This window comes from Lagopus leucura, unplaced genomic scaffold (genome assembly GCF_019238085.1).
Source record: "Lagopus leucura isolate 7727_CA_CO unplaced genomic scaffold, USGS_WTPT01 Super-Scaffold_100008, whole genome shotgun sequence".
Classification (NCBI taxonomy): Eukaryota; Metazoa; Chordata; class Aves; order Galliformes; family Phasianidae; genus Lagopus; species Lagopus leucura.
This window is the reverse complement of record NW_024962265.1, coordinates 3,368,049-3,377,775: the sequence shown is the minus strand read 5'-3', so window position 1 is coordinate 3,377,775 and position 9,727 is coordinate 3,368,049. Positions and strand designations below refer to the sequence as shown.

General features: G+C 46.8%; 1 protein-coding gene across 1 annotated transcript in view; it reads left to right on the top strand.

Moving 5' to 3' along the window:
• Positions 1–1,575: 1,575 nt before the first annotated feature.
• The window catches only part of SFMBT2 (Scm like with four mbt domains 2), a 114,094-nt gene continuing 105,942 nt past the window's right edge, over positions 1,576–9,727 (top strand). The window contains exon 1 of the mRNA XM_042872767.1: positions 1,576–1,656. The gene's annotated coding sequence lies outside the window, so the exon portion shown is untranslated. The remainder of the gene's footprint in view (positions 1,657–9,727) is intronic.

Here is a 9,727-nt window from a genome sequence, read left to right as displayed (position 1 = left end):
AAAGGGAAAGGAGATGGGTTGATGGAGGAGGAAGGGGATGGGGAGCCTCAGCATTGAGTTCTGGGCAAGGATCGGTGAAAGGATGATGGTGATTGCAATGGGACAGAGGAGAGCTGGGGTTAACTATGGGAAAAGTGGATGCCCCATCCCTGGAGGCATTCAAGGCCAGGCTGGATGTGGCTCTGGGCAGCCTGGTCTGGTGGTTGGCAACCCTGCACATAGCAGGGGGTTGAAACTAGATGATCATTGTGGTCCTTTTCAACTCAGGCCATTCTATGACTCTACGATTCCAAATCACCGCCACCTCTCTGACATGTCCTCATCATGTGAGGGTGTCAGAACACCCTCACTGCAGAAAGAACAAAGCCCAGAAGCAAGGAAACCCCTTCCTTCTGCTCGCCTGCTGAATGCGTACACTGAATCCAGGAAATGCTCCAAAGGTGTCCTGCATCCTCAGCCTCATATCAGGAATGCTGCAGGGAAAAGGGTTACAAAGAGTCCAAAAATCCCCAGCAAATGAGCATTGCTCAGCTTTTAGGCAGGGCTGCCAGGCAGGTAGTAAAATTCCTGCAAAACACATCAGCTGCTGATCAAACTTGTGTAGGGGAAGCTCTGGAGCTGGCTGGGTACCACCAACTGGGGCATCCCAAATAACCCCGGGTGCAGAGGAGGGTTTTAATTCCCCCTGGGGATTTTTCAAGCACCCCACAGGGAAGCGAAACCAATCGGTGCGAGGGACACGGGGCGGTTTCCAGCGCTGCGTCAGGGACGATTTCAGCAGCCTGAAAGAAAGCAAAGCAAAGAAAAAAGCCTAAATTCTAAAAAAATCCGCAATGTGGCTAAAGGCGCAAACACCCCCCTCACCAGCGCATCCGCACGACGCGATACAGCCGTTCATCCCCTGTAGGCACTAAAGGAAAAATAAAAGAGAATGATCTGAGATGCAAACGATAGCGGGAAAGTTGTGCGTGTGCTGCGCGCTGGGAGGGTACGCACCAGTTGATTTCGCATCTTGTCTTGTTCCTCGCTTGCTCTGGTGTTGTTTCGTGCCTGTTTTTTCTTTCCAACAATGGGGAATAACCAGGTAATACGGCAATACAAGAGCCAGGGGGTGCCAGGACAGGGACTGAAGGAGCCGCGGTGCTTTTTCCCCTATCGCTGTATCCCCATGCTCCCCGAAAGTTTCTTTGCCACCCAAAATCAGCCACCAAACCCAAGCGAAAAGATTGCGGGGAGGAGCGGGGAGGGAAAAATCAGAGCAGATTTCCCTCTACGCTGAAGGCTCCGATGGCTTTTCGGCATTTTCTCGCTCAAAATTGCGCGCACGGAAAGACCGCGCTGCCCCGCACCGCTGCCCCGGCGGCACCGCACTGATGCTGACTGCCATAGGGGGAGGATGCGCGGATTTATTTTTAAGTTCTATTTTCTTTTGTTTTTTTTGAAACTGCTGAAAAAGGTCACTGAAGGAGTTGGCTGCTAAAAAAAAAAAAAAAAAAAAAAAAAAAAAAAAAAAAAAGCCCTAAAAAGAGCGGCAGGCATGCGCACTGCGCGGATGCCATATTGGAATGAGTCTGCCGCGGGTGCGGGCGGAGGGACGGGTCGGCTCCGCGCAGCGGAAAAAAAATAACTAAAAAAATAAATCCCAAACTTGCTCAGGTAAGCGCCGCACCCTGCGGCTCCCTTGCGGTCTCCCTGCTGGCATTTTTCTTTATTTTATTTATTATTATTTTTGTGGGGGAGGAGGAGGAGGAGGGAGCCGCTTCTTATCCAAGGTTTATTAATTTTTTTTTTTTTCTTTTTTTTTTAGGGAAAAAAAAAAAAAAAGCGGAGGGGAGATGGCAGCGGGGCTGGGAATTGTGCTCGCGGTGGAGTTGTTGTGAAGTGTTTGCGGGGCCGCTGGAGCGCAGCCCCGGCCGTGCCGCTCGGTACCTGCGCTCGGGGCTGCGGCTGCCGCTCCCCGCCGCCGTCCTTCCGCGGCTCCGCGAGCGCGATTTACCGCGGGCGTGCGAAGCTTTCTTTCTTCCTTTCTTTCTTTCTTTTCTTTTCTTTTCTTTTCTTTCTTTTTTTTTTTTTTTCCTGTCTTGCTGTAGATGCGCTCAGTTTTTTCTCTTTCTTCTTCTTCTTCTTTTTTTTTTTCTTTCTTTTTCCTTTCTTTTGCTTTTCCTCTCTCTCGTTTTGTTTTTCCTCTTTAAACTACCATCTGTCTTCATGGTGCTTCCCTGCTACGTTCTCACGCGACCTCCTTTTACATTCACTAGGCTGATGATTGCATGCCTCGGAAAGAGTTATTTTGGGTGTGCGAGTGCCTTTCTTCTGAATCTGCAAAAAGGGGGGGGGGGGGGCGGGAGAGAGAACCAAGCTGCCTCAAATAACGGGGAAGAAAGAAAAGAAAGAAAAGAAAGCAATCGGCTGTGCCAAAACGTGCAGCCCTGATCGCTACATATTTCCCCGTAGCGCTCCCGAACTGCGGTAAATGAATATTTATAAAGCTTGTCGGCTCAACATGGCGGATTAAGGTGTCTTTTAAAAGCTGAAAATAAACATTTTGGGGGGGTTGGGGGGGTGAAGGAGAGAAGCGAGGTGCCACACGTCTGGTTCAACTCTCTTTTGTTGCTCGGAGAGGTGCGCTGGAGAATTCAATGCGGAGGCAGAGGGATGGGCTCCGTCCTCGGGTCTCCCCCCCCCTCCCCCGCAGGACTTAGGGGTGGGAAAAGTCCGGGGGTTTGTGTGTGCTGGGAGGAAACCACGAGAAGGAGCACCCAGACTTCGGAGCGTGGCTGGTTTGCTTTCGGATGCCAAAATTGCAGATATGCCATGAAAGAGGGAGGGAAAAAAGAAAATGCCGAGAGATGTAGCGATGATTTATTTTGCATTAGCAGTAGACATGTCGTGGGATGAGATGTCCTGGTGGAGCTGTCAAACCTTTCCTAGACAATCAACGGGGGTGTGCTTCTTTCCCCCTCTGCTATTGTGCAAAAATGGTCAGAAATTGCTGTGCACTGAAATTTGGGCTGACAAGTAAGTGTTGCAGCGAGCATCTCTTCTACAGAAAGACCCTAAAAAGCCCGCAGTGATGGAGGGGAGGCAAATCGCAGCTTTTGCAAAGCAAAACGAGAGTTGGCGAGGAGTTTGCAGGGAGTTGTTTGTGCCCTTTCCTCTGCCTTTTGCAAAAGCATTTTTCAGGGGAGCGGAGGAGTGAGGCTGACTCGGGAGAAACTTCCTTGTTCCAGTGCAGGGAGTGTTTTACTGCTGCTCAGGGATTGCTGTTTCGTCGCTGCAAGATGTTCACATTGGAACATCAATGTTTTGCAGCTGTGGGAGGTGATGGGAAGCTCCAGCATCTCAGTGTCCAGGCAGGGGTTGAGGAACAGGGAAGACCCAGGGAGGAAGATGCCCTTGCACCTTTTGGGGATGTTCTTCAGAAACCCATCATGCTGGAGAGTGGAGGTGGTGTTTGCCCACCTTATTGTGCAGGTTGAGTTTTTGGCTTTCCACAGGGCTCTGCTCCATCTCCCATCCCATTTTCCCCCTCTTTCCAGCCTCCATTCCCTGCCTGGACCAGGTTGCGCTGCTCAGGGAAGCACTGAGCTCATAGGGCAGAGATGGCAAAGGGGAAGAGGAGGGAGAAAGATTGTTACCTGTTATCAAACTATCTAAAAATATCTTTCATATAGGCAGAGGGACTGAGGTTGCAAAATCCAGGAGCACTTGTGGAGTAGTGGGATTTTCTGTGCAGTGGGAAGGGATGGAGCCATTGCAAAATGGAAAGCAGTTCTTTCATCTTCCTTCTCTGCTCTCCCCATCCCCATGGGCGCTGCTTTTTGGGTGAGATGACTCAGCTCTATCCTGGGGTGTTGCTGGATTCAATCCCCTCTTCCCCCCCCCCCCCCTCCCCCTTGTCTTTTTTTTTAATGTATTTGCATTGCAGGATTCTGCTTATAAAAGGAAAAGAAACAAAACTAAAGAAAAAACAGCTTAAAATGGCATTTCCCTTTGCAAACTGCACTTTCTGAGGGGAACACTTTGCTTTGCATAGCATTGCTCTGGTGCAGCCTGCACCCCATCTGTGTTGGTGTACAACCTCCACTCTCAGCTCCTTGCCAGGGCAGTGGATAAGGGAGGTTTGCTCCTTGGGTTTAGGGCCGTAGATCAGGGGAGCAAGGATGCAAGTGGCTTCCCCCCACCTTTTTTTTCCATCTACAACAGATTATGGAAGGAAGGAAAATAGTCTCACAACTCTAATAACTTCAGTGCTTATAAGGGATTAGATCCCGATAACTCCTCTGATAAAATGGAGGCTCAGTGTAATCTGTTACTAAGAGAAAATCTAAAAGCTATTTAAATAGATACAGCAAAAAGCCATCAGGCAACTAGTAGATTGTAAGTCACGAGGAAATACATCTTTGCTGATTTTAGGGAACAGAATAGTAGATGCATTATAAGCAAGCTGAGAAAACACAGATATTCAACAGATGTTATAAAGGATTCTGCAGAGGTGGAGTGTAACACAGCTGTAAGACCATCTGTAGAAGGCAGTACGTAGCTGTGATTATGAGTGATAATTTGCTGGACAAACAGCTGATGTTTTAATGCAGCATTTATTAAAACTTTATGCTGGTATTACTGGAAATAGAATAAATATTGCAAGTGTCAACTGTTTAGTCTATGGATACTTCTCCCTGCTGGGCTTGTGCTATTCCAAGTGCGCTTCTGATCCACTCAATACACATATGTATTTTGAGTCACTTTTTCAGGTCACTGCAGCCATAGCATAATAGGAGAGTGCAGCAGGGGGTGTGTGTGGTGGTATCCTGATGGCAGAGAAAGTGCTGTCTTGTTTATTCAGGGGCTTTTTGCTGGCTAAATTCATGTTGATGGGGGAAGAGGGGATCTCAGGTGGTGCTGGTGGCTGAAAGATATGGCTGGTGCCTGCTTGTGACCGAGTGACAAAGGAAAGCATTTGAGAAAGCAGTAGGAATTGAGGCATGTAGCTAGAATGTAGAGAAGGAGCTGGAAGTGCATTTCTGAAGCTGCGCAGAGAATCATAGAACCATTAAGGTTGGAAAAGACCACAAGGGTCATCTAGTCCACCATCAACCCATCACTGCCGTGCCCACTGAACCATGTCCCTCAGTGCCACATCTGCCCTCTTCGTGAGAAAATGATGTGAGAACCAGGGGGGCACATTTCAGATGACCTGAGGCCGATGGAGATGTTGGAGTCTTCTATTACTGTGTGTGTGGACAGTGCAGAGGGCATCATCACTCAGTGCTGAAAACGGAGCACTGCTGCTGTTATTAAGAGTTATGCTATTTGCAGTATAGCAGAGGAAGAGTGGTCAGAAGCTGGAATGGGCTGCCCAGGGTGGTGGTAGAGTCACTGTCCCTGAAACATTGAGCATTCAAGAAACATTTGGATTAAGGGACGTGGTTTTGTGAGGGAATGCTGGTGGTAGCTGGACGGCTGGACTGGATGATCTTGGTGATGCTACGATTTGATGAAACACTGAGTTTGTTTTATTGCTGTAACGTACTGGTCCTTGGAAGCAGTTATTTTGGGATTAGAGTGGCTGACGGTACCTTGTCAGTATTTGAATCTCATTGTTTCAAATGTTCTGTTGATCTTTGCATGATAGTCATCTCTGATGAAATCGCTTCAATCCATCCAACAGGTTTTCTGCCAGAAGATTTATATTAGATTTGTTTTCTGTATGTTATGCATCACTCTTACCAGGATTAAAAATGCTTGGGTTGCAGTGCAGAGGGTTGAAGTGATGCGAGCAGGAGACTATCTGACATTTAAAAACTCACAAAAAAGTTTATTTTGAGATTGGCCTCTTGCAAACAAAGCATTCTAGAGAAGGTTTGGAGAGCGTGTTCACAGTTACTCCGCTTTTATGAATCAGAAGCGTTTGTTCTAAAATTAAGTAGCAATAAAAAGGCACACAAAAATCCCCAAACGAAGTGGTTCTTGACAACTGATCAAGAGATTGTTCTGAGTAGGTGTGAAGCTTAAAAAAAAGCTATGTGCAGAACCTGTGCTATTTTTACTTGCATTCATGATTCTTGCTTTCATGATTAATGCTCTTAACATCACTGGGCAGCTACCATGAGGAACTTCTAATTGCTTGGGCCAAGTCCTGAGATCCAGTTCGAAGAAAAATTAAGGAAAAGGTTTGTGTTTATTCCTCTTTTCTTGGAGAATAGGGCTGCAGTTAGCCAGTGTAAGTGTGACTTGCAGGGCTCTAGGTTGTAATGTGTGGTGGAATTTGGTTCTGGGTAGATTTTGGCAGAGGCTGCTGGCTGCCCTCCCGTCCCCTGGGGGAAAGGAAGGAGGTGTCAAGAGATGTCTGTGAGGGATGCAGCTTATTTTTTGGCAGATCCTCCCAGCTGATGAAGCTTCTTTCTGGATGTTCAATGTTGAGAAGGGCGTAAACACCTGTAGGACCAAAACCAAGCACTGGTCAGCTCTGCAGTGTAAATGAACAAAGCAGGATCTGACCTAAAGTGTCATTTTTACTATGTGGTGTTAGATGGTGGATGCTTCTTGGATTCCAGTTTTTATCGCAGTTTTCTTTGGAAAATGGCTCTGACTGCTGTGTGGCACTGCAGTATAAAGGCAGAACTCACTGCCCTCAGTGATGGGAGTTTGAGCTGGTGGGAGATTTGAGTTTGGCCCTGAATTAAGTCCATAAATCAACATGTTATGTGACTCTGGTGACGTGGCTGATCCACAGATCCTTTGTGAAGGTCTGAGTGGTGCCAAATGAGAAATTCTGATATGATAAACAGCTGTAAGCACTCAAGTTGCCCATCTGAAAGGCTTCCTTATTTCAAGCAAGAAGGTAGAAGGGGCATTGCAGACAGCTGACTGTATTCTTCCCTACAGATTTTTTTTTTTTTTTTTCCTGTTGTAAAGATTAGATATTAGGAGGAAGTTTTTCACACGGGGTGGTGACACACTGGAACGGGTTGCTCAAGGAGGTTGTGGGTGCCCCATCCCTGGAGGCATTCAAGGCCGGGTTGATGTGGCTCTGGGCAGCCTGGTCTGGTGGTTGGTGACCCTGCACATAGCAGGGCTTTGAAACTAAATGATCTTTGAGGTCCTTTTCAACCTACGACATTTTATGATTCTATGAAAGGACGCTGGGGATATCAACTGTCTTCTTCAGGGCACTTATTCAGCTTTATCTTAAAACAGGCCATGCTCCCAAAGCCACTAGTTTTCAGTGGGTCTTTAGCATGTGTGGAAATGCATACCATAGGAGGACCAAATTAATGAGTCAGGGAGATGATGACAACTCCCTAGCAGGTGACAGAGCAGCTCAAAGTGACAAAGGTGAGTACGTGGTGACCTCCCTCTCCTTGTCCTGGCACCTTATGCTGACATTATGATCCATGCGAAGAAAGTATAAAATATCAGTGCTCTGGCAGGAAGGAATTTTGCTGCTGCTTGGAATGAGCATAAGTAATGTAAGCACAGTGCAGGGGAAAGGCATATGCTCAACTTTCTGGCTGTTGGCAGCAGTGCAGTGGGATGGTTTGAGGACAGATCCTGTCATCAACACCTGAAGTTGGGATGCTCCCCACCACAGTCTAATGCGGAATAATTCCATCTCAGAAAGACTGGTGAGGCATTGGCACAGGGTGCCCAGGGAGGTGGTGAAGTCAGTGTCCCTGGAAGTGTTTGAGAACAGGGTAGTTGTGATGCTGAGGGATGTGGTTTAGTGGGTGTGGTGGGGATGGGTTAATGGTTAGACTGGATGATCTGAGTGGTCTTTTCCAACTCTAATGATTCTGTGATAATTTTACAAGTTTGGTCTAGTCTTTTGGGAAGTCCATGGCAGGGGTTTGCTTTAAGTCTTCTCTGTATCTTTAGCTGCACTTGAGTGTAGGGTAGCTAAGAGTGCGATGAGTACCTAAGCCAAACATTGGTGTGCTTTCCTGTCACTTTTTTTTTCTTGCCTAATGCTGCAGGGCTTTTCATTGTAAACAACTTACTTGCTCTAATTAGGTTTATTTTACTTTCTGCTGCCTTATCTCACTGCCATTTATCTTTGCGTGTCTCCTGGATTCTGTTATGTGCCGGGTGGAGGGATGAGAAAATTGCTTTGTGAAAAAGGTCTTCGTCCGTTGCCTTGAAACCATGAGGCATTTGGCACCAGGGCAAGTAGGAAGGAGTGCAGTGACCTGCTGAGTTACAGAGGGAAGTCACCTCCTCGCGTAATCCCTTTCCACACAGTCATAGAATCATTAAAGTTGGGAAAGATGACTTAAGATCACCTAGTCCAACCATTGACTCACCTCCACCGTGCCTACTAAACCATGACTCTCATTGCCACATCTCCCCTTTTCTTGAGCATGTCCAGGGCTGGTAGCTTTGCACCAGGTGTCTTCAGAGCTTAGCCTCCACCCTTTTTCCCCTTCAGGATGGTTGACCAGACCAGATGATTCCGTTCTCTGTTTTTTGGCTTGTTTTCCCTCCAGAGGGAAAAGTTCATTTTCTGTGGTGCTAGACAGGTGATAAATCTATAAAGAAACATGCTCAAGTTCAAGAGCAGAAGGATTGGCCCTATTGAGCGGTTGGAGTGGAAGGGACCTACAGGGCTTGTGCAAACCATCTTTTACCCAGGGACAGGGGTTAGCTGTACTGGGATGTTCTTCTGGACAGGTATCATCCTGGCCCCTCCAGACAGAGATGTTTTGTGCCCTTCCTGCATTCATTGGATTCATTATTAGTGATTTTCTTCCTGGTACCCTCCTGCAGTTTAAATCCAAATCTTCCCATTCTATCCGCCAAAAAATGTGGAAAACAGATTATTTTCATTCTCATTTTCAACTTTTTTTTTTTTTTTTTTTTTTTTTTTTTTAATATATTTGAATATTGTGAACGCTTTTTGCTTCTCTGGGTTAGTTAGAGTTTGTTTCTTCCACTCCAGAATACATCCGCACTGATACAGCACTGTTCAAAACAGTGAGTTGCCCCTAATAAAGTCCTGTGGGGTATTCAGTATGAAGGAGAAATTGTCACTTCATATAAATGAAAACATTTGGTGAGGGAACCCCTCAAATAAGTAAAGGGACAGGAATTGGGAAGAAGTGATCCTTAAAAGGATTCCAACTGGTACTTTGTCTGAGAAGGGAGACAGGCTCTTTCTCCAGGAGGTGAAAGCTGTTCCTTGATGTGTTCAATAGCCTTTCTGAACGAGCCTCCGTTTGCATTGTGCAGATGCTCAGGGGGTGTAAATATTGTGGCAGGCTGCCACTATCCATCCTTCATGAAGTGTGGTTTCATTTGGGAACCTCTGCCTGCAGGAGCAGCCTTTCTTCTCTGCCATGGCTTTAGTCCTGAGCATCCTCGTGTTAAAGGAGTTGGGTGATGGGCAGCACTGCCTGTCAGCTAGCTTTTTGGGGAAGCTGAAGACTGAATGTACTGTCTTGTGTTGCCTACGTGCTTTTGGGGGATGGTCTCTGAGCATTGAAAAAGGTCACCTGCATTGTTTAAAGTAAAGACTGGAGATTGGGACTTTTAGACCTGAGAGAAAATGCTTTTGACTTGACCTGAGTTGTAAGAATTGGAGGTTGTGTGTTGTGATTTGCAGTGGGGTTACCAGGAGTCTAGCATTTGCTGAGGCTGGGATGCTCTGGGATGTACATATCTCCACACTAAAGGCAATGATGGCAACCAGAAGAGCCACAGGAGTGTTCAAACAGACACCCAATGAGGA